The sequence below is a fragment of the Phyllobates terribilis genome, unplaced genomic scaffold (genome assembly GCF_046119375.1).
Source record: "Phyllobates terribilis strain yellow unplaced genomic scaffold, ASM4611937v1 Scaffold_437__1_contigs__length_1545540, whole genome shotgun sequence".
Taxonomy (NCBI): Eukaryota; Metazoa; Chordata; class Amphibia; order Anura; family Dendrobatidae; genus Phyllobates; species Phyllobates terribilis.
In genome coordinates, this window is record NW_027363197.1 from 642,010 (window position 1) to 669,668 (window position 27,659).

General features: G+C 44.0%; 13 non-coding genes and 2 pseudogenes across 13 annotated transcripts; all 15 read right to left on the reverse strand.

Annotated features, from left to right (window-relative positions):
- Window positions 1–801: 801 nt before the first annotated feature.
- Window positions 802–992, reverse strand: LOC141228734 (U2 spliceosomal RNA). Its single transcript, XR_012295536.1, has one exon. It is a non-coding gene; the product is annotated as a U2 spliceosomal RNA (small nuclear RNA).
- A 1,115-nt stretch (window positions 993–2,107) lies between these two features.
- On the reverse strand, window positions 2,108–2,298 carry LOC141228735 (U2 spliceosomal RNA). The gene has a single exon (XR_012295537.1). It is a non-coding gene; the product is annotated as a U2 spliceosomal RNA (small nuclear RNA).
- Window positions 2,299–3,413: 1,115 nt separating this feature from the next.
- Window positions 3,414–3,604, reverse strand: LOC141228736 (U2 spliceosomal RNA). Its single transcript, XR_012295538.1, has one exon. It is a non-coding gene; the product is annotated as a U2 spliceosomal RNA (small nuclear RNA).
- A 1,115-nt stretch (window positions 3,605–4,719) lies between these two features.
- Window positions 4,720–4,910, reverse strand: LOC141228737 (U2 spliceosomal RNA). Its single transcript, XR_012295539.1, has one exon. It is a non-coding gene; the product is annotated as a U2 spliceosomal RNA (small nuclear RNA).
- Window positions 4,911–6,025: 1,115 nt separating this feature from the next.
- Window positions 6,026–6,216, reverse strand: LOC141228738 (U2 spliceosomal RNA). The gene has a single exon (XR_012295540.1). It is a non-coding gene; the product is annotated as a U2 spliceosomal RNA (small nuclear RNA).
- A 1,115-nt stretch (window positions 6,217–7,331) lies between these two features.
- On the reverse strand, window positions 7,332–7,517 carry LOC141228468 (U2 spliceosomal RNA). Its single transcript, XR_012295334.1, has one exon. It is a non-coding gene; the product is annotated as a U2 spliceosomal RNA (small nuclear RNA).
- Window positions 7,518–11,409: 3,892 nt separating this feature from the next.
- Window positions 11,410–11,527, reverse strand: LOC141228470 (U2 spliceosomal RNA; annotated as a pseudogene).
- A 1,115-nt stretch (window positions 11,528–12,642) lies between these two features.
- LOC141228739 (U2 spliceosomal RNA) lies at window positions 12,643–12,833 on the reverse strand. Its single transcript, XR_012295541.1, has one exon. It is a non-coding gene; the product is annotated as a U2 spliceosomal RNA (small nuclear RNA).
- A 1,115-nt stretch (window positions 12,834–13,948) lies between these two features.
- Window positions 13,949–14,139, reverse strand: LOC141228742 (U2 spliceosomal RNA). Its single transcript, XR_012295543.1, has one exon. It is a non-coding gene; the product is annotated as a U2 spliceosomal RNA (small nuclear RNA).
- Window positions 14,140–15,254: 1,115 nt separating this feature from the next.
- LOC141228743 (U2 spliceosomal RNA) lies at window positions 15,255–15,445 on the reverse strand. The gene has a single exon (XR_012295544.1). It is a non-coding gene; the product is annotated as a U2 spliceosomal RNA (small nuclear RNA).
- Window positions 15,446–16,557: 1,112 nt separating this feature from the next.
- LOC141228744 (U2 spliceosomal RNA) lies at window positions 16,558–16,748 on the reverse strand. Its single transcript, XR_012295545.1, has one exon. It is a non-coding gene; the product is annotated as a U2 spliceosomal RNA (small nuclear RNA).
- Window positions 16,749–17,863: 1,115 nt separating this feature from the next.
- On the reverse strand, window positions 17,864–18,054 carry LOC141228745 (U2 spliceosomal RNA). The gene has a single exon (XR_012295546.1). It is a non-coding gene; the product is annotated as a U2 spliceosomal RNA (small nuclear RNA).
- A 1,115-nt stretch (window positions 18,055–19,169) lies between these two features.
- Window positions 19,170–19,360, reverse strand: LOC141228746 (U2 spliceosomal RNA). The gene has a single exon (XR_012295547.1). It is a non-coding gene; the product is annotated as a U2 spliceosomal RNA (small nuclear RNA).
- Window positions 19,361–20,475: 1,115 nt separating this feature from the next.
- LOC141228747 (U2 spliceosomal RNA) lies at window positions 20,476–20,666 on the reverse strand. The gene has a single exon (XR_012295548.1). It is a non-coding gene; the product is annotated as a U2 spliceosomal RNA (small nuclear RNA).
- Window positions 20,667–21,781: 1,115 nt separating this feature from the next.
- On the reverse strand, window positions 21,782–21,991 carry LOC141228394 (U2 spliceosomal RNA; annotated as a pseudogene).
- Window positions 21,992–27,659: the final 5,668 nt, after the last annotated feature.

Below are 27,659 nucleotides of genomic sequence, written 5' to 3' on the forward strand. Positions count from 1 at the left end.
CATACCTCTCCTGCTGCTGCTGCTGCTGGCTGTCCAGCAGCAGACTGAAGGTGGCTGCTGCTGTGCACAGGTATATAAAGGCTCAGAGCCTATTATGACACGCGCAGCCAGTGTTCCATTGCCACATTCCATCTACTGCAGGCAGGATACCTGGCTGGCTGAATGTCGCTGAGAAGCTCACAGAGACCGCCATAAGCAACAGTTTAACAGAATGCCACAGACTAATCAACCAAACTTTTTGGGTTGGGTTCTCTTTTATAGTCTGCAGGCATTAAATGAAAGAAGTCAGTGTTCCAGCAGAAGGAGACAACGTTTCAGAAAAGGCATTGTAGCAAACCAAAAAAGAAATTTTAAGCGCAGCAGAGTAACCAGCGCACATACCTGTTAGCTCAGGTGAGTTTAAAAGGCTGCTGTTGATAACAAGGGCATTTGCTAAATAGATGGTGTGTGTGCAACAATATACTGAAAGGTCAATTATATTGTGCAGCTTATCTCACCACCTGTAGTTATTTAGGTGAAAGCTCCAAAATGCTTGCCTAATATGTCTGTTTATCCAAAAGGAAGTAAAAAGGGAGAGCTAGAAAGATAGCATTGCATCACATTACATGGCAATGCAATGCACAGTTGCTGAAGTTGAACCAAAATGAGCTTGTAATCTGGCTTCTGCAACTTTGAACATGAAAAATCCAATGAGGAGAAGAAAAGCAAAGCCAAAGAGTCCATCCCAAAATCCGACAAACAAGCAAAATGAACAAAAAACATTGAATTCAATTCTTTCTGATTTTAGAAACTGCATTAAAGAAGGGGTGCACCGGTCCTGGAGATACTGCAATACCAGGTCAATGCGTGGAGTGGACAGAGCAAGCTCTTTTTCCATCTCCCTGTTCTAAAAATCCATTTAATATATGGTCCCCAGATAGGGGACGTATCAGATATTAAACTGATAAGAACAGATACTACACTTGATCTTAGCCAAAAGGCCGAGAAGCGATAACCAGAATTGGTTTCAAACTACGGAGCCACCCAAGGATCCTGAAAAGTCCATTTGTGGAGATGAGCTCCTGGACTCCCGTTACGAAGACATGTTGTCAACCTCTAGATCCCTTACATGCCTGCACTTTTCGGCTTGCTGCTGCTGCAATCCACGCGTTTTAGATCTGCATAACTCCACCTCTTTAAACACAGCACCTTCACCCCCTGCTGTTCCCACCCGCCTCAACACCGTTGGAAGGGAGGAGAACCAATTAAGGCGGGGGGTGGGGTGGAACGAGCAGCTGTCTACCCTTAGCAGGAGGGCTCCTGATTACATACCTCTCCTGCTGCTGCTGCTGCTGGCTGTCCAGCAGCAGACTGAAGGTGGCTGCTGCTGTGCACAGGTATATAAAGGCTCAGAGCCTATTATGACACGCGCAGCCAGCGTTCCATTGCCACATTCCATCTACTGCAGGCAGGATACCTGGCTGGCTGAATGTCGCTGAGAAGCTCACAGAGACCGCCATAAGCAACAGTTTAACAGAATGCCACAGACTAATCAACCAAACTTTTTGGGTTGGGTTCTCTTTTATAGTCTGCAGGCATTAAATGAAAGAAGTCAGTGTTCCAGCAGAAGGAGACAACGTTTCAGAAAAGGCATTGTAGCAAACCAAAAAAGAAATTTTAAGCGCAGCAGAGTAACCAGCGCACATACCTGTTAGCTCAGGTGAGTTTAAAAGGCTGCTGTTGATAACAAGGGCATTTGCTAAATAGATGGTGTGTGTGCAACAATATACTGAAAGGTCAATTATATTGTGCAGCTTATCTCACCACCTGTAGTTATTTAGGTGAAAGCTCCAAAATGCTTGCCTAATATGTCTGTTTATCCAAAAGGAAGTAAAAAGGGAGAGCTAGAAAGATAGCATTGCATCACATTACATGGCAATGCAATGCACAGTTGCTGAAGTTGAACCAAAATGAGCTTGTAATCTGGCTTCTGCAACTTTGAACATGAAAAATCCAATGAGGAGAAGAAAAGCAAAGCCAAAGAGTCCATCCCAAAATCCGACAAACTAGCAAAATGAACAAAAAACATTGAATTCAATTCTTTCTGATTTTAGAAACTGCATTAAAGAAGGGGTGCACCGGTCCTGGAGATACTGCAATACCAGGTCAATGCGTGGAGTGGACAGAGCAAGCTCTTTTTCCATCTCCCTGTTCTAAAAATCCATTTAATATATGGTCCCCAGATAGGGGACGTATCAGATATTAAACTGATAAGAACAGATACTACACTTGATCTTAGCCAAAAGGCCGAGAAGCGATAACCAGAATTGGTTTCAAACTACGGAGCCACCCAAGGATCCTGAAAAGTCCATTTGTGGAGATGAGCTCCTGGACTCCCGTTAAGAAGACATGTTGTCAACCTCTAGATCCCTTACATGCCTGCACTTTTCGGCTTGCTGCTGCTGCAATCCATGCGTTTTAGATCTGCATAACTCCACCTCTTTAAACACAGCACCTTCACCCCCTGCTGTTCCCACCCGCCTCAACACCGTTGGAAGGGAGGAGAACCAATTAAGGCGGGGGGTGGGGTGGAACGAGCAGCTGTCTACCCTTAGCAGGAGGGCTCCTGATTACATACCTCTCCTGCTGCTGCTGCTGCTGGCTGTCCAGCAGCAGACTGAAGGTGGCTGCTGCTGTGCACAGGTATATAAAGGCTCAGAGCCTATTATGACACGCGCAGCCAGCGTTCCATTGCCACATTCCATCTACTGCAGGCAGGATACCTGGCTGGCTGAATGTCGCTGAGAAGCTCACAGAGACCGCCATAAGCAACAGTTTAACAGAATGCCACAGACTAATCAACCAAACTTTTTGGGTTGGGTTCTCTTTTATAGTCTGCAGGCATTAAATGAAAGAAGTCAGTGTTCCAGCAGAAGGAGACAACGTTTCAGAAAAGGCATTGTAGCAAACCAAAAAAGAAATTTTAAGCGCAGCAGAGTAACCAGCGCACATACCTGTTAGCTCAGGTGAGTTTAAAAGGCTGCTGTTGATAACAAGGGCATTTGCTAAATAGATGGTGTGTGTGCAACAATATACTGAAAGGTCAATTATATTGTGCAGCTTATCTCACCACCTGTAGTTATTTAGGTGAAAGCTCCAAAATGCTTGCCTAATATGTCTGTTTATCCAAAAGGAAGTAAAAAGGGAGAGCTAGAAAGATAGCATTGCATCACATTACATGGCAATGCAATGCACAGTTGCTGAAGTTGAACCAAAATGAGCTTGTAATCTGGCTTCTGCAACTTTGAACATGAAAAATCCAATGAGGAGAAGAAAAGCAAAGCCAAAGAGTCCATCCCAAAATCCGACAAACAAGCAAAATGAACAAAAAACATTGAATTCAATTCTTTCTGATTTTAGAAACTGCATTAAAGAAGGGGTGCACCGGTCCTGGAGATACTGCAATACCAGGTCAATGCGTGGAGTGGACAGAGCAAGCTCTTTTTCCATCTCCCTGTTCTAAAAATCCATTTAATATATGGTCCCCAGATAGGGGACGTATCAGATATTAAACTGATAAGAACAGATACTACACTTGATCTTAGCCAAAAGGCCGAGAAGCGATAACCAGAATTGGTTTCAAACTACGGAGCCACCCAAGGATCCTGAAAAGTCCATTTGTGGAGATGAGCTCCTGGACTCCCGTTAAGAAGACATGTTGTCAACCTCTAGATCCCTTACATGCCTGCACTTTTCGGCTTGCTGCTGCTGCAATCCACGCGTTTTAGATCTGCATAACTCCACCTCTTTAAACACAGCACCTTCACCCCCTGCTGTTCCCACCCGCCTCAACACCGTTGGAAGGGAGGAGAACCAATTAAGGCGGGGGGTGGGGTGGAACGAGCAGCTGTCTACCCTTAGCAGGAGGGCTCCTGATTACATACCTCTCCTGCTGCTGCTGCTGCTGGCTGTCCAGCAGCAGACTGAAGGTGGCTGCTGCTGTGCATAGGTATATAAAGGCTCAGAGCCTATTATGACACGCGCAGCCAGCGTTCCATTGCCACATTCCATCTACTGCAGGCAGGATACCTGGCTGGCTGAATGTCGCTGAGAAGCTCACAGAGACCGCCATAAGCAACAGTTTAACAGAATGCCACAGACTAATCAACCAAACTTTTTGGGTTGGGTTCTCTTTTATAGTCTGCAGGCATTAAATGAAAGAAGTCAGTGTTCCAGCAGAAGGAGACAACGTTTCAGAAAAGGCATTGTAGCAAACCAAAAAAGAAATTTTAAGCGCAGCAGAGTAACCAGCGCACATACCTGTTAGCTCAGGTGAGTTTAAAAGGCTGCTGTTGATAACAAGGGCATTTGCTAAATAGATGGTGTGTGTGCAACAATATACTGAAAGGTCAATTATATTGTGCAGCTTATCTCACCACCTGTAGTTATTTAGGTGAAAGCTCCAAAATGCTTGCCTAATATGTCTGTTTATCCAAAAGGAAGTAAAAAGGGAGAGCTAGAAAGATAGCATTGCATCACATTACATGGCAATGCAATGCACAGTTGCTGAAGTTGAACCAAAATGAGCTTGTAATCTGGCTTCTGCAACTTTGAACATGAAAAATCCAATGAGGAGAAGAAAAGCAAAGCCAAAGAGTCCATCCCAAAATCCGACAAACAAGCAAAATGAACAAAAAACATTGAATTCAATTCTTTCTGATTTTAGAAACTGCATTAAAGAAGGGGTGCACCGGTCCTGGAGATACTGCAATACCAGGTCAATGCGTGGAGTGGACAGAGCAAGCTCTTTTTCCATCTCCCTGTTCTAAAAATCCATTTAATATATGGTCCCCAGATAGGGGACGTATCAGATATTAAACTGATAAGAACAGATACTACACTTGATCTTAGCCAAAAGGCCGAGAAGCGATAACCAGAATTGGTTTCAAACTACGGAGCCACCCAAGGATCCTGAAAAGTCCATTTGTGGAGATGAGCTCCTGGACTCCCATTAAGAAGACATGTTGTCAACCTCTAGATCCCTTACATGCCTGCACTTTTCGGCTTGCTGCTGCTGCAATCCACGCGTTTTAGATCTGCATAACTCCACCTCTTTAAACACAGCACCTTCACCCCCTGCTGTTCCCACCCGCCTCAACACCATTGGAAGGGAGGAGAACCAATTAAGGCGGGGGGTGGGGTGGAACGAGCAGCTGTCTACCCTTAGCAGGAGGGCTCCTGATTACATACCTCTCCTGCTGCTGCTGCTGCTGGCTGTCCAGCAGCAGACTGAAGGTGGCTGCTGCTGTGCACAGGTATATAAAGGCTCAGAGCCTATTATGACACGCGCAGCCAGCGTTCCATTGCCACATTCCATCTACTGCAGGCAGGATACCTGGCTGGCTGAATGTCGCTGAGAAGCTCACAGAGACCGCCATAAGCAACAGTTTAACAGAATACCACAGACTAATCAACCAAACTTTTTGGGTTGGGTTCTCTTTTATAGTCTGCAGGCATTAAATGAAAGAAGTCAGTGTTCCAGCAGAAGGAGACAACGTTTCAGAAAAGGCATTGTAGCAAACCAAAAAAGAAATTTTAAGCGCAGCAGAGTAACCAGCGCACATACCTGTTAGCTCAGGTGAGTTTAAAAGGCTGCTGTTGATAACAAGGGCATTTGCTAAATAGATGGTGTGTGTGCAACAATATACTGAAAGGTCAATTACATTGTGCAGCTTATCTCACCACCTGTAGTTATTTAGGTGAAAGCTCCAAAATGCTTGCCTAATATGTCTGTTTATCCAAAAGGAAGTAAAAAGGGAGAGCTAGAAAGATAGCATTGCATCACATTACATGGCAATGCAATGCACAGTTGCTGAAGTTGAACCAAAATGAGCTTGTAATCTGGCTTCTGCAACTTTGAACATGAAAAATCCAATGAGGAGAAGAAAAGCAAAGCCAAAGAGTCCATCCCAAAATCCGACAAACAAGCAAAATGAACAAAAAACATTGAATTCAATTCTTTCTGATTTTAGAAACTGCATTAAAGAAGGGGTGCACCGGTCCTGGAGATACTGCAATACCAGGTCAATGCGTGGAGTGGACAGAGCAAGCTCTTTTTCCATCTCCCTGTTCTAAAAATCCATTTAATATATGGTCCCCAGATAGGGGACGTATCAGATATTAAACTGATAAGAACAGATACTACACTTGATCTTAGCCAAAAGGCCGAGAAGCGATAACCAGAATTGGTTTCAAACTACGGAGCCACCCAAGGATCCTGAAAAGTCCATTTGTGGAGATGAGCTCCTGGACTCCCGTTAAGAAGACATGTTGTCAACCTCTAGATCCCTTACATGCCTGCACTTTTCGGCTTGCTGCTGCTGCAATCCACGCGTTTTAGATCTGCATAACTCCACCTCTTTAAACACAGCACCTTCACCCCCTGCTGTTCCCACCCGCCTCAACACCGTTGGAAGGGAGGAGAACCAATTAAGGCGGGGGGTGGGGTGGAACGAGCAGCTGTCTACCCTTAGCAGGAGGGCTCCTGATTACATACCTCTCCTGCTGCTGCTGCTGCTGGCTGTCCAGCAGCAGACTGAAGGTGGCTGCTGCTGTGCACAGGTATATAAAGGCTCAGAGCCTATTATGACACGCGCAGCCAGCGTTCCATTGCCACATTCCATCTACTGCAGGCAGGATACCTGGCTGGCTGAATGTCGCTGAGAAGCTCACAGAGACCGCCATAAGCAACAGTTTAACAGAATGCCACAGACTAATCAACCAAACTTTTTGGGTTGGGTTCTCTTTTATAGTCTGCAGGCATTAAATGAAAGAAGTCAGTGTTCCAGCAGAAGGAGACAACGTTTCAGAAAAGGCATTGTAGCAAACCAAAAAAGAAATTTTAAGCGCAGCAGAGTAACCAGCGCACATACCTGTTAGCTCAGGTGAGTTTAAAAGGCTGCTGTTGATAACAAGGGCATTTGCTAAATAGATGGTGTGTGTGCAACAATATACTGAAAGGTCAATTATATTGTGCAGCTTATCTCACCACCTGTAGTTATTTAGGTGAAAGATCCAAAATGCTTGCCTAATATGTCTGTTTATCCAAAAGGAAGTAAAAAGGGAGAGCTAGAAAGATAGCATTGCATCACATTACATGGCAATGCAATGCACAGTTGCTGAAGTTGAACCAAAATGAGCTTGTAATCTGGCTTCTGCAACTTTGAACATGAAAAATCCAATGAGGAGAAGAAAAGCAAAGCCAAAGAGTCCATCCCAAAATCCGACAAACAAGCAAAATGAACAAAAAACATTGAATTCAATTCTTTCTGATTTTAGAAACTGCATTAAAGAAGGGGTGCACCGGTCCTGGAGATACTGCAATACCAGGTCAATGCGTGGAGTGGACAGAGCAAGCTCTTTTTCCATCTCCCTGTTCTAAAAATCCATTTAATATATGGTCCCCAGATAGGGGACGTATCAGATATTAACCCCTTCAGGACCCAGCCTATTTTGACCCTAAAGACCTTGGCATTTTTGTCAATTCTGACCAGTGTCCCTTTACGAAGTAAAAACTCTGGAACACTTCAACGGATCCTAGCGATTCTGAGATTGTTTTTTCGTGACATATTGCGCTTCATGTTAGTATTAAACTTAGGTCGATAATATTTGCGTTTATTTGTGAAAAAATCAAAAATATGGGAAAAATTTTGAAAATTTTGCAATTTTCAAATTTTGAATTTTTATTCTGCTAAACTAGAGAGTGATGTGACACAAAATAGTTAATAAATAACATTTCCCACATGTCTACTTTACATCAGCACAATTTTGGAAAAAAAAAAATTTTTGGTAGGAAGTTAGAAGGGTTCAAAGTTCATCAGCAAATTTTCTTTTTTCCAGCAAAATTTGCAAAGCCATTTTTTTTAGTGACCACATCACATTTGAAGTCCCTTTGAGGGGTGTACATGACAGAAAACACCCAAAAGTGACACCATTCCAAAAACTGCACCCCTCAAGCTACTCAAAACTACATTCAGGAAGATTATTAACCCTTCAGGTGCATCACAGGAACTAAAGCCACATGGAAGAAAAAAATGAACATTTTTATTTTTCTAACAAAAATTTTCTTTTAGCCTAAATTTTTTAATTTTTACATGGGTAACAGGATAAAATACATCCTAAAATTTGTTGGTCAATTTCTCCTGAGTACACTGATACCTCATATGTGGTCATAAACCACTGTTTGGGCACACGGCAGGGCTCAGAAGGGAAGGAGCGCCATTTTACTTTTTGAATGGAAAATTAGCTCCAAAAGTCAAATTGCGCTCCTTCTCTTCTGAGCCCTGCCATGCGCCCAAACAGTGGTTTATGACCACATATGAGGTATCAGTGTACTCAGGAGAAATTGACCAACACATTTTAGGATGCATTTTATCCTGTTACCCATGTGAAAATTAAAAAATTTAGGCTAAAAGAAAATTTTTGTGAAAAAAAAAGTACTTTTTTGTTTTCACAGATCATTTTGTGAAGCACCTGGGGGTTCCAAGTGCTCACTATGCATCTAGATAGGTGCCTTGGGGGGTCTAGTTTCCAAAATGGGGTCACTTGTGGGGGAGCTCCACTTTTTAGGCACATTAGGGGCTCTCCAAACGCAACATGGTGTCCGCTAACAATTTGAGCCGATTTTCCATTCAATTTGTTTGCGGACACCATGTCCCGTTTGGAGAGCCGCTGTGTGCCCAAACATTGGAGCTCACCTACAAGTGACCCCATTTTGGAAACTATACCCCCCAAGGCACCTATCTAGATGCATAGTGAGCACTTGGAACCCCCAGATCCTTCACAAATTAATCCGGAAAAATCAAAAAAGTGTTTTTTTTTCCACTTTTTCATTTTTATGAATCAATTTGTGAAGCACCTGGGGGTTCCAAGTGCTCACTATGCATCTAGATAGGTGCCGTGGGGGGTCTAGTTTCCAAAATGGGGTCACTTGTGGGGGAGCTCCAATGTTTGGGCACACAGCGGCTCTCCAAAAGCAACATGGTGTCCGCTAACAAATTGTCGACTCAAATTGTTAGAAGACACCATGTTGCGTTTGGAGAGCCGCTGTGTGCCCAAACATTGGAGCTCCCCCACAATTGACCCCATTTTGGAAACTAGACCCCCCAAGGCACTTATCTAGATGCATAGTGAGCACTTGAAACCCCCAGATCTTTCACAAATTAATCCGTAAAAATAAAAAAGTGTTTTTTTTTCCACTTTTTTATTTTTATGAATCAATTTGTGAAGCACCTGGGGGTTCCAAGTGCTCACTATGCATCTAGATAGGTGCCTTGGGGGGTCTAGTTTCCAAAATGGGGTCACTTGTGGGGGAGCTCCAATGTTTGGGCACACAGCGGCTCTCCAAATGCAACATGGTGTCCGCTAACAAATTGTCGGCTCAAATTGTTAGAAGACACCATGTTGCGTTTGGAGAGCCGCTGTGTGCCCAAACATTGGAGCTCCCCCACAAGTGACCCCATTTTGGAAACTAGACCCCCCAAGGCACCTATCTAGATGCATAGTGATCACTTGGGACCCCCAGGTCCTTAGGAAATTAATCCGTAAAAATAAAAAAGTGTTTTTTTTTTCACTTTTTCATTTTTATCAATCAATTTGTGAAGCACCTGGGGGTTCCAAGTGCTCACTATGCATCTATATAGGTGCCTTGGGGGGTCTAGTTTCCAAAATAGGGTCACTTGTTGGTGAGCTCCAATGTTTGGGCACACAGGGACTCTCCAAACGCAAAGGGTTCCAATTTGTTAGCGGACACCATTGTGTAGTGCATGTCAGGTTGGTGTGCGGTGTGGTATATTGTAGTGCATACACCACACACACACACACACACAACACACACACACAATCTCATACACTACAACACACACACACCAACCTGACATAGCCTCCTCAGCTGAGTACGCCCTAGACTGGGATGAGCGGGACGGGCGGGACATTTTGTGTGCTTTGTGCGTGTGTAAAAAAAAAAAAAAAAAAAATCAAAACTTTATTATAGTGTGAGTGTACGTGTGTGTGCTTGGTGTAACCTTCTGCAGTCACGTGTGGGAGCGGTCAGGCGTAGGGGCCGGTCAGGCGTAGGGGGCGGTCAGGCATAGGGGGCGGTCAGGAGTAGGGGGTGGTCAGGCGTAGGGGGCGGTCAGGAGTAGGGGGCGGTCAGGCATAGGGGGCGGTCAGGCGTAGGGGGGGTCAGGCGTAGGGGGGCGGTCAGGCGTAGGGGGGGTCAGGCGTAGGGGGCGGTCAGGCGTAGGGGGCGGTCAGGCGTAGGGGGCGGTCAGGCGTAGGGGGCGGTCAGACGTAGGGGGCGGTCAGACGTAGGAGGGGGCTGAGGAGATGGAGGAGCCAGAAGCAGCAGCAAGGGGGGTGATCACTGGGGCAGGAGCCGGCAGCAGCAAGGGGGGGTAGGAGGCCGGCAGCATCGGGGGGTGATTACTGGGGCAGAAAGGGGAGCAGGAGCTGGCAGGAGCAGGGGGCTGATTACTGGGTTTTCGGGGGGGGTGATCACTGGGAACAGGGGGGGTGAACACTGGGAACAGGGGGAGTGAACACTGGGGGGGGTGAACACTGGGGACAGGCGGGGTGAACACTGGGGGAGGGGGTGATTATTGGGAGGTGGGGGGTGATATCACTGGGACTGGGGGATGGTGGGTTTGATCACAGGAGCAGGGCATTTACACTGAGCCTGCTGCTGCTGTGATCACAGTCCACCGGCTGTCAGAAGGAGAGCAGCAGCCGGTGGATGAAGACGTGGGAGAAGGAGCGGAGGTCGGGGTGCAGGTATGAAAGTGGAGGGGGGGTAGAGAGGGGGGCGGGGAGGGTCGCGGGGGGGGTGGAGGGGGGGTCGGGGGGAGTGGCGGCAATACTTACCGCTGATCAGCGGTGGCGGCGGCAGACGCGATCCACAGGGTCCACAGCAGGGGGTCCGCAGCAGGGGGTCCGCAGCAGGGGGTCCACAGCAGGGGGTCCACAGCAGACGATCTAGGGTTGGGAAGGTGCTGGGAGGTTTCAGCCATCCCTCCATATCTGATTGGGGCTAGTATCCATGTGACGCTAGCCCCCCAATCAGATCTGGGGGGAGGGGGAAACAGAGGTGACACTCCCCCCAGCCAATGGCTGATGCTATAAGTATCAGGCAATGCCCAGATTTAAATATTACACCAATTTTCATTGGTGAAATATTTAATTCATACCGATTGGCAGTTTCACTAAAAGTGAAAATGAAACAGCCAATCGGAGGGGTCCCAGGCACGGGGGGGTAATCCACCCCCCGGGGGGTCGACTTCAGGATGTCCAGTTGCAGTAGCAACTGTGACACCTGAGCGACCCCGCTCGCAGGCGCTGCAGGGGCTCTTTCCCTCCATGTCACAGACGCTGTGACATGGGTCGGGAACGAACTGTTTTCCATGTCACAAACGGTGTGACACGGGTCGGGAAGGGGTTAAACTGATAAGAACAGATACTACACTTGATCTTAGCCAAAAGGCCGAGAAGCGATAACCAGAATTGGTTTCAAACTACGGAGCCACCCAAGGATCCTGAAAAGTCCATTTGTGGAGATGAGCTCCTGGACTCCCGTTAAGAAGACATGTTGTCAACCTCTAGATCCCTTACATGCCTGCACTTTTCGGCTTGCTGCTGCTGCAATCCACGCGTTTTAGATCTGCATAACTCCACCTCTTTAAACACAGCACCTTCACCCCCTGCTGTTCCCACCCGCCTCAACACCGTTGGAAGGGAGGAGAACCAATTAAGGCGGGGGGTGGGGTGGAACGAGCAGCTGTCTACCCTTAGCAGGAGGGCTCCTGATTACATACCTCTCCTGCTGCTGCTGCTGCTGGCTGTCCAGCAGCAGACTGAAGGTGGCTGCTGCTGTGCACAGGTATATAAAGGCTCAGAGCCTATTATGACACGCGCAGCCAGCGTTCCATTGCCACATTCCATCTACTGCAGGCAGGATACCTGGCTGGCTGAATGTCGCTGAGAAGCTCACAGAGACCGCCATAAGCAACAGTTTAACAGAATGCCACAGACTAATCAACCAAACTTTTTGGGTTGGGTTCTCTTTTATAGTCTGCAGGCATTAAATGAAAGAAGTCAGTGTTCCAGCAGAAGGAGACAACGTTTCAGAAAAGGCATTGTAGCAAACCAAAAAAGAAATTTTAAGCGCAGCAGAGTAACCAGCGCACATACCTGTTAGCTCAGGTGAGTTTAAAAGGCTGCTGTTGATAACAAGGGCATTTGCTAAATAGATGGTGTGTGTGCAACAATATACTGAAAGGTCAATTATATTGTGCAGCTTATCTCACCACCTGTAGTTATTTAGGTGAAAGCTCCAAAATGCTTGCCTAATATGTCTGTTTATCCAAAAGGAAGTAAAAAGGGAGAGCTAGAAAGATAGCATTGCATCACATTACATGGCAATGCAATGCACAGTTGCTGAAGTTGAACCAAAATGAGCTTGTAATCTGGCTTCTGCAACTTTGAACATGAAAAATCCAATGAGGAGAAGAAAAGCAAAGCCAAAGAGTCCATCCCAAAATCCGACAAACAAGCAAAATGAACAAAAAACATTGAATTCAATTCTTTCTGATTTTAGAAACTGCATTAAAGAAGGGGTGCACCGGTCCTGGAGATACTGCAATACCAGGTCAATGCGTGGAGTGGACAGAGCAAGCTCTTTTTCCATCTCCCTGTTCTAAAAATCCATTTAATATATGGTCCCCAGATAGGGGACGTATCAGATATTAAACTGATAAGAACAGATACTACACTTGATCTTAGCCAAAAGGCCGAGAAGCGATAACCAGAATTGGTTTCAAACTACGGAGCCACCCAAGGATCCTGAAAAGTCCATTTGTGGAGATGAGCTCCTGGACTCCCGTTAAGAAGACATGTTGTCAACCTCTAGATCCCTTACATGCCTGCACTTTTCGGCTTGCTGCTGCTGCAATCCACGCGTTTTAGATCTGCATAACTCCACCTCTTTAAACACAGCACCTTCACCCCCTGCTGTTCCCACCCGCCTCAACACCGTTGGAAGGGAGGAGAACCAATTAAGGCGGGGGGTGGGGTGGAACGAGCAGCTGTCTACCCTTAGCAGGAGGGCTCCTGATTACATACCTCTCCTGCTGCTGCTGCTGCTGGCTGTCCAGCAGCAGACTGAAGGTGGCTGCTGCTGTGCACAGGTATATAAAGGCTCAGAGCCTATTATGACACGCGCAGCCAGCGTTCCATTGCCACATTCCATCTACTGCAGGCAGGATACCTGGCTGGCTGAATGTCGCTGAGAAGCTCACAGAGACCGCCATAAGCAACAGTTTAACAGAATGCCACAGACTAATCAACCAAACTTTTTGGGTTGGGTTCTCTTTTATAGTCTGCAGGCATTAAATGAAAGAAGTCAGTGTTCCAGCAGAAGGAGACAACGTTTCAGAAAAGGCATTGTAGCAAACCAAAAAAGAAATTTTAAGCGCAGCAGAGTAACCAGCGCACATACCTGTTAGCTCAGGTGAGTTTAAAAGGCTGCTGTTGATAACAAGGGCATTTGCTAAATAGATGGTGTGTGTGCAACAATATACTGAAAGGTCAATTATATTGTGCAGCTTATCTCACCACCTGTAGTTATTTAGGTGAAAGCTCCAAAATGCTTGCCTAATATGTCTGTTTATCCAAAAGGAAGTAAAAAGGGAGAGCTAGAAAGATAGCATTGCATCACATTACATGGCAATGCAATGCACAGTTGCTGAAGTTGAACCAAAATGAGCTTGTAATCTGGCTTCTGCAACTTTGAACATGAAAAATCCAATGAGGAGAAGAAAAGCAAAGCCAAAGAGTCCATCCCAAAATCCGACAAACAAGCAAAATGAACAAAAAACATTGAATTCAATTCTTTCTGATTTTAGAAACTGCATTAAAGAAGGGGTGCACCGGTCCTGGAGATACTGCAATACCAGGTCAATGCGTGGAGTGGACAGAGCAAGCTCTTTTTCCATCTCCCTGTTCTAAAAATCCATTTAATATATGGTCCCCAGATAGGGGACGTATCAGATATTAAACTGATAAGAACAGATACTACACTTGATCTTAGCCAAAAGGCCGAGAAGCGATAACCAGAATTGGTTTCAAACTACGGAGCCACCCAAGGATCCTGAAAAGTCCATTTGTGGAGATGAGCTCCTGGACTCCCGTTAAGAAGACATGTTGTCAACCTCTAGATCCCTTACATGCCTGCACTTTTCGGCTTGCTGCTGCTGCAATCCACGCGTTTTAGATCTGCATAACTCCACCTCTTTAAACACAGCACCTTCACCCCCTGCTGTTCCCACCCGCCTCAACACCGTTGGAAGGGAGGAGAACCAATTAAGGCGGGGGGTGGGGTGGAACGAGCAGCTGTCTACCCTTAGCAGGAGGGCTCCTGATTACATACCTCTCCTGCTGCTGCTGCTGCTGGCTGTCCAGCAGCAGACTGAAGGTGGCTGCTGCTGTGCACAGGTATATAAAGGCTCAGAGCCTATTATGACACGCGCAGCCAGCGTTCCATTGCCACATTCCATCTACTGCAGGCAGGATACCTGGCTGGCTGAATGTCGCTGAGAAGCTCACAGAGACCGCCATAAGCAACAGTTTAACAGAATGCCACAGACTAATCAACCAAACTTTTTGGGTTGGGTTCTCTTTTATAGTCTGCAGGCATTAAATGAAAGAAGTCAGTGTTCCAGCAGAAGGAGACAACGTTTCAGAAAAGGCATTGTAGCAAACCAAAAAAGAAATTTTAAGCGCAGCAGAGTAACCAGCGCACATACCTGTTAGCTCAGGTGAGTTTAAAAGGCTGCTGTTGATAACAAGGGCATTTGCTAAATAGATGGTGTGTGTGCAACAATATACTGAAAGGTCAATTATATTGTGCAGCTTATCTCACCACCTGTAGTTATTTAGGTGAAAGCTCCAAAATGCTTGCCTAATATGTCTGTTTATCCAAAAGGAAGTAAAAAGGGAGAGCTAGAAAGATAGCATTGCATCACATTACATGGCAATGCAATGCACAGTTGCTGAAGTTGAACCAAAATGAGCTTGTAATCTGGCTTCTGCAACTTTGAACATGAAAAATCCAATGAGGAGAAGAAAAGCAAAGCCAAAGAGTCCATCCCAAAATCCGACAAACAAGCAAAATGAACAAAAAACATTGAATTCAATTCTTTCTGATTTTAGAAACTGCATTAAAGAAGGGGTGCACCGGTCCTGGAGATACTGCAATACCAGGTCAATGCGTGGAGTGGACAGAGCAAGCTCTTTTTCCATCTCCCTGTTCTAAAAATCCATTTAATATATGGTCCCCAGATAGGGGACGTATCAGATATTAAACTGATAAGAACAGATACTACACTTGATCTTAGCCAAAAGGCCGAGAAGCGATAACCAGAATTGGTTTCAAACTACGGAGCCACCCAAGGATCCTGAAAAGTCCATTTGTGGAGATGAGCTCCTGGACTCCCGTTAAGAAGACATGTTGTCAACCTCTAGATCCCTTACATGCCTGCACTTTTCGGCTTGCTGCTGCTGCAATCCACGCGTTTTAGATCTGCATAACTCCACCTCTTTAAACACAGCACCTTCACCCCCTGCTGTTCCCACCCGCCTCAACACCGTTGGAAGGGAGGAGAACCAATTAAGGCGGGGGGTGGGGTGGAACGAGCAGCTGTCTACCCTTAGCAGGAGGGCTCCTGATTACATACCTCTCCTGCTGCTGCTGCTGGCTGTCCAGCAGCAGACTGAAGGTGGCTGCTGCTGTGCACAGGTATATAAAGGCTCAGAGCCTATTATGACACGCGCAGCCAGCGTTCCATTGCCACATTCCATCTACTGCAGGCAGGATACCTGGCTGGCTGAATGTCGCTGAGAAGCTCACAGAGACCGCCATAAGCAACAGTTTAACAGAATGCCACAGACTAATCAACCAAACTTTTTGGGTTGGGTTCTCTTTTATAGTCTGCAGGCATTAAATGAAAGAAGTCAGTGTTCCAGCAGAAGGAGACAACGTTTCAGAAAAGGCATTGTAGCAAACCAAAAAAGAAATTTTAAGCGCAGCAGAGTAACCAGCGCACATACCTGTTAGCTCAGGTGAGTTTAAAAGGCTGCTGTTGATAACAAGGGCATTTGCTAAATAGATGGTGTGTGTGCAACAATATACTGAAAGGTCAATTATATTGTGCAGCTTATCTCACCACCTGTAGTTATTTAGGTGAAAGCTCCAAAATGCTTGCCTAATATGTCTGTTTATCCAAAAGGAAGTAAAAAGGGAGAGCTAGAAAGATAGCATTGCATCACATTACATGGCAATGCAATGCACAGTTGCTGAAGTTGAACCAAAATGAGCTTGTAATCTGGCTTCTGCAACTTTGAACATGAAAAATCCAATGAGGAGAAGAAAAGCAAAGCCAAAGAGTCCATCCCAAAATCCGACAAACAAGCAAAATGAACAAAAAACATTGAATTCAATTCTTTCTGATTTTAGAAACTGCATTAAAGAAGGGGTGCACCGGTCCTGGAGATACTGCAATACCAGGTCAATGCGTGGAGTGGACAGAGCAAGCTCTTTTTCCATCTCCCTGTTCTAAAAATCCATTTAATATATGGTCCCCAGATAGGGGACGTATCAGATATTAAACTGATAAGAACAGATACTACACTTGATCTTAGCCAAAAGGCCGAGAAGCGATAACCAGAATTGGTTTCAAACTACGGAGCCACCCAAGGATCCTGAAAAGTCCATTTGTGGAGATGAGCTCCTGGACTCCCGTTAAGAAGACATGTTGTCAACCTCTAGATCCCTTACATGCCTGCACTTTTCGGCTTGCTGCTGCTGCAATCCACGCGTTTTAGATCTGCATAACTCCACCTCTTTAAACACAGCACCTTCACCCCCTGCTGTTCCCACCCGCCTCAACACCGTTGGAAGGGAGGAGAACCAATTAAGGCGGGGGGTGGGGTGGAACGAGCAGCTGTCTACCCTTAGCTGGAGGGCTCCTGATTACATACCTCTCCTGCTGCTGCTGCTGCTGGCTGTCCAGCAGCAGACTGAAGGTGGCTGCTGCTGTGCACAGGTATATAAAGGCTCAGAGCCTATTATGACACGCGCAGCCAGCGTTCCATTGCCACATTCCATCTACTGCAGGCAGGATACCTGGCTGGCTGAATGTCGCTGAGAAGCTCACAGAGACCGCCATAAGCAACAGTTTAACAGAATGCCACAGACTAATCAACCAAACTTTTTGGGTTGGGTTCTCTTTTATAGTCTGCAGGCATTAAATGAAAGAAGTCAGTGTTCCAGCAGAAGGAGACAACGTTTCAGAAAAGGCATTGTAGCAAACCAAAAAAGAAATTTTAAGCGCAGCAGAGTAACCAGCGCACATACCTGTTAGCTCAGGTGAGTTTAAAAGGCTGCTGTTGATAACAAGGGCATTTGCTAAATAGATGGTGTGTGTGCAACAATATACTGAAAGGTCAATTATATTGTGCAGCTTATCTCACCACCTGTAGTTATTTAGGTGAAAGCTCCAAAATGCTTGCCTAATATGTCTGTTTATCCAAAAGGAAGTAAAAAGGGAGAGCTAGAAAGATAGCATTGCATCACATTACATGGCAATGCAATGCACAGTTGCTGAAGTTGAACCAAAATGAGCTTGTAATCTGGCTTCTGCAACTTTGAACATGAAAAATCCAATGAGGAGAAGAAAAGCAAAGCCAAAGAGTCCATCCCAAAATCCGACAAACAAGCAAAATGAACAAAAAACATTGAATTCAATTCTTTCTGATTTTAGAAACTGCATTAAAGAAGGGGTGCACCGGTCCTGGAGATACTGCAATACCAGGTCAATGCGTGGAGTGGACAGAGCAAGCTCTTTTTCCATCTCCCTGTTCTAAAAATCCATTTAATATATGGTCCCCAGATAGGGGACGTATCAGATATTAAACTGATAAGAACAGATACTACACTTGATCTTAGCCAAAAGGCCGAGAAGCGATAATCAGAATTGGTTTCAAACTACGGAGCCACCCAAGGATCCTGAAAAGTCCATTTGTGGAGATGAGCTCCTGGACTCCCGTTAAGAAGACATGTTGTCAACCTCTAGATCCCTTACATGCCTGCACTTTTCGGCTTGCTGCTGCTGCAATCCACGCGTTTTAGATCTGCATAACTCCACCTCTTTAAACACAGCACCTTCACCCCCTGCTGTTCCCACCTGCCTCAACACCGTTGGAAGGGAGGAGAACCAATTAAGGCGGGGGGTGGGGTGGAACGAGCAGCTGTCTACCCTTAGCAGGAGGGCTCCTGATTACATACCTCTCCTGCTGCTGCTGCTGCTGGCTGTCCAGCAGCAGACTGAAGGTGGCTGCTGCTGTGCACAGGTATATAAAGGCTCAGAGCCTATTATGACACGCGCAGCCAGCGTTCCATTGCCACATTCCATCTACTGCAGGCAGGATACCTGGCTGGCTGAATGTCGCTGAGAAGCTCACAGAGACCGCCATAAGCAACAGTTTAACAGAATGCCACAGACTAATCAACCAAACTTTTTGGGTTGGGTTCTCTTTTATAGTCTGCAGGCATTAAATGAAAGAAGTCAGTGTTCCAGCAGAAGGAGACAACGTTTCAGAAAAGGCATTGTAGCAAACCAAAAAAGAAATTTTAAGCGCAGCAGAGTAACCAGCGCACATACCTGTTAGCTCAGGTGAGTTTAAAAGGCTGCTGTTGATAACAAGGGCATTTGCTAAATAGATGGTGTGTGTGCAACAATATACTGAAAGGTCAATTATATTGTGCAGCTTATCTCACCACCTTTAGTTATTTAGGTGAAAGCTCCAAAATGCTTGCCTAATATGTCTGTTTATCCAAAAGGAAGTAAAAAGGGAGAGCTAGAAAGATAGCATTGCATCACATTACATGGCAATGCAATGCACAGTTGCTGAAGTTGAACCAAAATGAGCTTGTAATCTGGCTTCTGCAACTTTGAACATGAAAAATCCAATGAGGAGAAGAAAAGCAAAGCCAAAGAGTCCATCCCAAAATCCGACAAACTAGCAAAATGAACAAAAAACATTGAATTCAATTCTTTCTGATTTTAGAAACTGCATTAAAGAAGGGGTGCACCGGTCCTGGAGATACTGCAATACCAGGTCAATGCGTGGAGTGGACAGAGCAAGCTCTTTTTCCATCTCCCTGTTCTAAAAATCCATTTAATATATGGTCCCCAGATAGGGGACGTATCAGATATTAAACTGATAAGAACAGATACTACACTTGATCTTAGCCAAAAGGCCGAGAAGCGATAACCAGAATTGGTTTCAAACTACGGAGCCACCCAAGGATCCTGAAAAGTCCATTTGTGGAGATGAGCTCCTGGACTCCCGTTAAGAAGACATGTTGTCAACCTCTAGATCCCTTACATGCCTGCACTTTTCGGCTTGCTGCTGCTGCAATCCACGCGTTTTAGATCTGCATAACTCCACCTCTTTAAACACAGCACCTTCACCCCCTGCTGTTCCCACCCGCCTCAACACCGTTGGAAGGGAGGAGAACCAATTAAGGCGGGGGGTGGGGTGGAACGAGCAGCTGTCTACCCTTAGCAGGAGGGCTCCTGATTACATACCTCTCCTGCTGCTGCTGCTGCTGGCTGTCCAGCAGCAGACTGAAGGTGGCTGCTGCTGTGCACAGGTATATAAAGGCTCAGAGCCTATTATGACACGCGCAGCCAGCGTTCCATTGCCACATTCCATCTACTGCAGGCAGGATACCTGGCTGGCTGAATGTCGCTGAGAAGCTCACAGAGACCGCCATAAGCAACAGTTTAACAGAATGCCACAGACTAATCAACCAAACTTTTTGGGTTGGGTTCTCTTTTATAGTCTGCAGGCATTAAATGAAAGAAGTCAGTGTTCCAGCAGAAGGAGACAACGTTTCAGAAAAGGCATTGTAGCAAACCAAAAAAGAAATTTTAAGCGCAGCAGAGTAACCAGCGCACATACCTGTTAGCTCAGGTGAGTTTAAAAGGCTGCTGTTGATAACAAGGGCATTTGCTAAATAGATGGTGTGTGTGCAACAATATACTGAAAGGTCAATTATATTGTGCAGCTTATCTCACCACCTGTAGTTATTTAGGTGAAAGCTCCAAAATGCTTGCCTAATATGTCTGTTTATCCAAAAGGAAGTAAAAAGGGAGAGCTAGAAAGATAGCATTGCATCACATTACATGGCAATGCAATGCACAGTTGCTGAAGTTGAACCAAAATGAGCTTGTAATCTGGCTTCTGCAACTTTGAACATGAAAAATCCAATGAGGAGAAGAAAAGCAAAGCCAAAGAGTCCATCCCAAAATCCGACAAACAAGCAAAATGAACAAAAAACATTGAATTCAATTCTTTCTGATTTTAGAAACTGCATTAAAGAAGGGGTGCACCGGTCCTGGAGATACTGCAATACCAGGTCAATGCGTGGAGTGGACAGAGCAAGCTCTTTTTCCATCTCCCTGTTCTAAAAATCCATTTAATATATGGTCCCCAGATAGGGGACGTATCAGATATTAAACTGATAAGAACAGATACTACACTTGATCTTAGCCAAAAGGCCGAGAAGCGATAACCAGAATTGGTTTCAAACTACGGAGCCACCCAAGGATCCTGAAAAGTCCATTTGTGGAGATGAGCTCCTGGACTCCCGTTAAGAAGACATGTTGTCAACCTCTAGATCCCTTACATGCCTGCACTTTTCGGCTTGCTGCTGCTGCAATCCACGCGTTTTAGATCTGCATAACTCCACCTCTTTAAACACAGCACCTTCACCCCCTGCTGTTCCCACCTGCCTCAACACCGTTGGAAGGGAGGAGAACCAATTAAGGCGGGGGGTGGGGTGGAACGAGCAGCTGTCTACCCTTAGCAGGAGGGCTCCTGATTACATACCTCTCCTGCTGCTGCTGCTGCTGGCTGTCCAGCAGCAGACTGAAGGTGGCTGCTGCTGTGCACAGGTATATAAAGGCTCAGAGCCTATTATGACACGCGCAGCCAGCGTTCCATTGCCACATTCCATCTACTGCAGGCAGGATACCTGGCTGGCTGAATGTCGCTGAGAAGCTCACAGAGACCGCCATAAGCAACAGTTTAACAGAATGCCACAGACTAATCAACCAAACTTTTTGGGTTGGGTTCTCTTTTATAGTCTGCAGGCATTAAATGAAAGAAGTCAGTGTTCCAGCAGAAGGAGACAACGTTTCAGAAAAGGCATTGTAGCAAACCAAAAAAGAAATTTTAAGCGCAGCAGAGTAACCAGCGCACATACCTGTTAGCTCAGGTGAGTTTAAAAGGCTGCTGTTGATAACAAGGGCATTTGCTAAATAGATGGTGTGTGTGCAACAATATACTGAAAGGTCAATTATATTGTGCAGCTTATCTCACCACCTGTAGTTATTTAGGTGAAAGCTCCAAAATGCTTGCCTAATATGTCTGTTTATCCAAAAGGAAGTAAAAAGGGAGAGCTAGAAAGATAGCATTGCATCACATTACATGGCAATGCAATGCACAGTTGCTGAAGTTGAACCAAAATGAGCTTGTAATCTGGCTTCTGCAACTTTGAACATGAAAAATCCAATGAGGAGAAGAAAAGCAAAGCCAAAGAGTCCATCCCAAAATCCGACAAACAAGCAAAATGAACAAAAAACATTGAATTCAATTCTTTCTGATTTTAGAAACTGCATTAAAGAAGGGGTGCACCGGTCCTGGAGATACTGCAATACCAGGTCAATGCGTGGAGTGGACAGAGCAAGCTCTTTTTCCATCTCCCTGTTCTAAAAATCCATTTAATATATGGTCCCCAGATAGGGGACGTATCAGATATTAAACTGATAAGAACAGATTTTTTTTTTTTTTTTTTTACACTCAGATTACAAAGTCTTACATCTTTAAAAGCAAAAACCAAGACTCAAATCCATCATCGTGTGTTTTTTTTTTTTTTTTTTTTTTTATATATATATATATATATATATATATACATATATATTTCCTTCTTTCCTTTTTCTTAACTTTCTTTTTAACTTTTTTTTTTTTTCCTGTAATTAATATTTGTATTTTTCCAGAAAAAGATTTTCAATGACAACAAAGGCTACACAGTAAGTATATTCCATTCATTTTGCTTCCACAATACATCTGCTTTTCTTATGCCCAAAACCATTTTGTCCTTCCAAAAATACATAAATAAATAACTTAGACACAACTTAATACACTGTTCAACAGACACTTCATTATGTTTAAAAATCAAAATGTTTCTCACCTTCCAAATTGCCATCTTTACACATGTTATTATCACCCACACCACCTTAAAATCTTCTTCCTTTACACCCATCCCATAGAACACCCTGTTAAAATCTAAAAAATTAACATTACTCACAGCTTTAATCAGATTGCACATTTTCCTCCAGACTTTTTGTGCAAACTCGCAATTCCAGAATACGTGCATAGGAGTCTCACTACCTCCACATCTCTGTCTTGGACATTTTTCAAAACGAACAAGACCACGTCTATGCTGAAATTCTCGTGTCGGTAAGCAATCCTTTATTATACACCATAACAAATCTTTATGTTCATTTGATAAGAACACATAGTTTACATTCAGCCAAATCCTGTCCACTATCTTTGGCATAAAGTGCTCCACTGGACTAGTGTTTAACCTTCCTTCCAAGACTTGTAATATCTTTTTATGACACCTCAGTACCTTAAGATCAAAACCTTTTAGATCATAATCTCTCAAAATCTTTTCCAGCACAACATAGTTACTTGGGGGTAAAAATCTATAAGGTCTATTCAATCTCATGTCCACCCACTTATATTTTCTTATATAGAAACCCAAATTATAAATAGAAAAGGCTTTAAGCTTCGATTCTGACCCTAATAAAATATTTATGCAGTTTGCCATATACTTTGCATATAAAAAGGCTTTGATATCAGGATAACCTTTACCACCTTTCTTTTTTGGCTTATACAATTCTTCGCGCTTAACCCTTTCCATTTTTGATCTCCATAAAAAATTAAAACATACTTTAATAATTTTTTTCATCGCATTGACAGGTGGAATAAAAATGGTTGCAACATATAAAATCATTGGGAGTAAAACCTGCTTGATAATTAAAATCTTCCCTTCCAACGTTAGCTCTCTCAGATTCCAAAAAGACACCTTTTTCCTAACCCTCTCCAACAGTGATTCCCAATTTTTTACATTTCCACACTCTTCCGAAAAATAGATGCCTAAAATCTTTGCTTCAAAGACTCTCAATAATTTACAATCGGATTCTAAGATAAAACCGCCGATCGTTAAAACACCAGATTTCTCCAAATTGATCTTAAAACCTGATGCCGCCCCAAACCATTCAACCGTTCTTAAAACCCTATTCATACTTCTTAAATCTTTTACAAAAACAGTCACATCATCCATAAAAGCCACCACTTTAACCTGCTCTCCCCAACTCCCAGGAATAAAAAAACCATTAATCACTTTGTCTTTCCTAAAAGCAGTTAAAAGAGGCTCAATCGCACAGATAAAAAGAATAGGGGATAAGGGGCATCCCTGTTTCACCCCACAATTAATCTTTACACTTCCAGATAAAAACCCATTTCCAGATACTTTACTAAAACATGCTTGATACAAGGATTTAATACGTTTACTAAAATCATCCGGGCAACCCATTCTCCTTAAAACATCGAATAAAAAATCATGGGCGACTCTATCATAAGCCTTTTCAAAATCCAGAGTAATTAACGCCATCTTCTGTCTTCTATCGGAAACATCCCATATTATGTCTCTAATTAAAATCAACGAGTCACTGATCTTCCGCGTTGGAACTGCACACGTTTGGTCTATATCTATCACCGAACTCACCACTTTCTTTAATCTATTTGCCAACAGCTTCGCATAAACTTTATAATCTGTATTTAAAAGAGTAATCGGTCTCCAGTTTTTTAGCAATTCTCTATCACCTCTTTTGTATAATAAAACAATTACCCCCTCCAACCATGACTCCGGGACACGACATAAAGACTCAACTTTTAAAAACATTTCATAAAATTCATTCCCCACAATATCCCATAATATTTTATAAAACTCAATGGGTAACCCATCCGACCCTGGTGTCTTACCGTTTTGCAATGTATTAACTGTATTAAAAACTTCTTCTTTTGAAATACCCTCTGATAATAATAATTTATTTTCCTTAGTAAAACATTTATCCAACCCTCCTAAAAAATGCTCCTTCAAAGACCTATCTGTATTTTTTGCTGAAAACAGGTTATCATAAAATTCTTTCACTTTCATCTTTTTCCCCTCCAAACTCCTTTCCCCCTCTAAAACCCCCATAAAGGCCTTTTTCTCACAGATTTTTTTAAAAAAGAATTTAGTACATTTCTCGTCTTCCTCCAACACCTTCACACGAGAATTAAAGATAATTTCTTTTCCTTTTTCTCTCAGACATTTTTGAATTTTTTCCTTCGTCACCATAATTTCCTCCTCCACATTAACTCCATTATTCCTAAACTGATACAGACACTGTAGATTTGCATTAAGGTTATTGTATGACTGTCGCTTATCCGCAGCTTTCCTCTTGCCTACTTCCATAAAGAATAATTTAACTTCCTTTTTCATGTAGTCCCACCATTTAAAAGTAGAGTCAAAACATTTCTTTTCTAATTTCAGTTTCTCAAAGAAAAATTTAAAATCCTCCCTTACCTCCTTATGCTGTAACAATGATACATTCAGTTTCCAATGAGACGGCCTTTTTCCCTCATCCGCCTCTACCATCAGTGTACATTCAATTATTTTATGATCAGAAAAAGGTGCTTTATGCGTTTTAAAATTAGAACAAGTAAAATCCTTGGATATAAACAAATAATCTATTCTCGAGGAACAACCTCTTCCTTCCCAAGTAATTTCATACTCCTTCTTCTGCCCGTCCAACCACCAAGCATCTTTTAGGTTAAAAGAAGATAAAATACCCTTGAGACAAGAAACCGAACCATCTTTTACATTATTTAGTTGACAATTAAAATCTCCCCCTAAAATTACTGGAACTACACCTGGGATAAAAAGCTGCAAAATTTCAAACAAATGTAACCTTAAAACTTTTTCTGTATTGGCATAAATATTAAAACATCTATATTTCTTCCCATTCCTTTCTACATCCACTCTTAGAATCCTACCGGGGTATATTTCTTCGTAGTTGGTAATCTCCCATTCCCTGGAACATATAAAACCAACCCCATCACTTCTGAATTCATTCCCGCCTGAAAAACATAAATTACCCTTCCATATACCCCGTAAAAAATCATAATTTAACTTCTTTGACAAATTACATTCTTGAAGAAATACAAAATCAAAATTTTCATTATTAAAATAGTCATAAATCACAGTTCTTTTATATAAGTCATTGAAACCCTGAACATTCAGGGAAGCCGCCCTGATCATCTTTTAGTGACTGGCACCGGGCTATCTCCCCCGCCCTCATCGGATTGCAAAGCACTTTCATCGATACTCAGCCCTTCCGACTCTGATGTACTGGAAATGTCAAAATCCTTTTCACAAGCAAATACTTTTACTACACATGGCCCTACACCACGCTCTTTATCATCTACACTTCTTTTCAAAATTTTTGATGAATCCATCCTTTCCTGACCACAGGGTAGACTCTGAGATAAAAACCCCCTAGGGGAAGGCCCTATTACAGGCAGGCTTTGACTTTTCTCTACCACCACCTTTCCCCCTGCGCCTCCCTTTTTTACTTCACCCCCTTGTTCTTTTATATTACTCTCTTTGCTTGGTGGAGGGACTCTCTGCATTAATTGTCCCACACCCACCAGCACAGACTTCAATTCTTCAATCCTCTGTTCTTCATTCTTCTTTTCTTCTTTCTTCTTTTCTTCTTTCTTCTGCTCTTCCTTCTCCCGACCTTCTTTCTTCTGCTCTTCTCTGTTCTTATCTTCTTCTAACTCCTTCTCCTTCTTCCTTTCTTCCATCTTTCTTTTCTCATCCTCCTCCGACCTCCTCCCTCTCTCTTCTTTCTTTCTCTTCTCTTCTTCCGGTGTTTTCTTCTTCTTTACTTTTCTCACCTCCTCCATTTCCTGCTCATCAGTTCTCTTTTCACTTGCTTCCTCACCATCCTCGGCTTCATTCTGCCGATGTTCTGATGAAGTATCCATCTCCTCCTCGCCTCCTTTCTTCTTATTTGGACATGCATCCTCCTGATGAGCTGAACCGGGACACCTACAACACTTTTTGCACACAATATCCAAATGTCCATATTTACGGCACCCATAACAATAATTAGGCATACCCGAAAAAAACAGATATCCACGGCTACGATTAACATAGACATTTGGTGGTGGTCTAAGTACCCCACCTTCTTCTTCTGGGTCCTTCTTGAAGGCTACCAGAAAAACCCTTTTTCCGTTCCACACTCCGAACCTAGTTTCCCCACGTTTTCTTGGGATAACTTTCTCACAATATGCACTTAGATAGTTTATTACTTCACTATCAGTAACAAATGGACTGAACAAATGTATTGTTAGCAGTTTCATGGAGAACTGAAAGGAGGGAATCACTCTCACTCCAACAAAAAGCTCGTTCTCCCTATTAACTTCATAGAGAGTATAGGCTCTTTCACACTGAGAGTTTCCCATTAAAGTTAAATCATATATCCCTCTCGAAAAAAAGGATTGAAAACAAAAAAGTTCCTCCTTTTCAATCTTCAGAAATTTACAAATCTCTCTGAAGATAAACTCGGAATCCTTTTCCTGCCGATAACCAGGAGCCACCAACAAACGGAGTGTATCCTTCAAAGGATAATCCTCTGAAAAATAGTCATTGGAATTGTTCTCCCGATTTTCCCTCCTACCTCCAAATGGCCTCTTCGATTCCATATTCTTTTCCTCCTTCTTTTTCCACAGATGATCAGGAAAAAAAACGACACAGCAGATCGCAGCTCCACCCGGATTTCAATCCTCTTCGTCCTACCGACCTCCACACCACGAAAAAGAACCGTCCTCCAGGAAGAAAAGGCAAATCTAGACTTTGCTCCACACCCAATAGCAGCAGCTGGACCAAGATCCAGAAGGCCGAGTGCAAAGATCCACCTAGATCACCTTGGCCAAATGACGCAACCCACTACAGATCGCAGCCAAAAGGCCGAGAAGCGATAACCAGAATTGGTTTCAAACTACGGAGCCACCCAAGGATCCTGAAAAGTCCATTTGTGGAGATGAGCTCCTGGACTCCCGTTAAGAAGACATGTTGTCAACCTCTAGATCCCTTACATGCCTGCACTTTTCGGCTTGCTGCTGCTGCAATCCACGCGTTTTAGATCTGCATAACTCCACCTCTTTAAACACAGCACCTTCACCCCCTGCTGTTCCCACCCGCCTCAACACCGTTGGAAGGGAGGAGAACCAATTAAGGCGGGGGGTGGGGTGGAACGAGCAGCTGTCTACCCTTAGCAGGAGGGCTCCTGATTACATACCTCTCCTGCTGCTGCAGCTGCTGGCTGTCCAGCAGCAGACTGAAGGTCGCTGCTGCTGTGCACAGGTATATAAAGGCTCAGAGC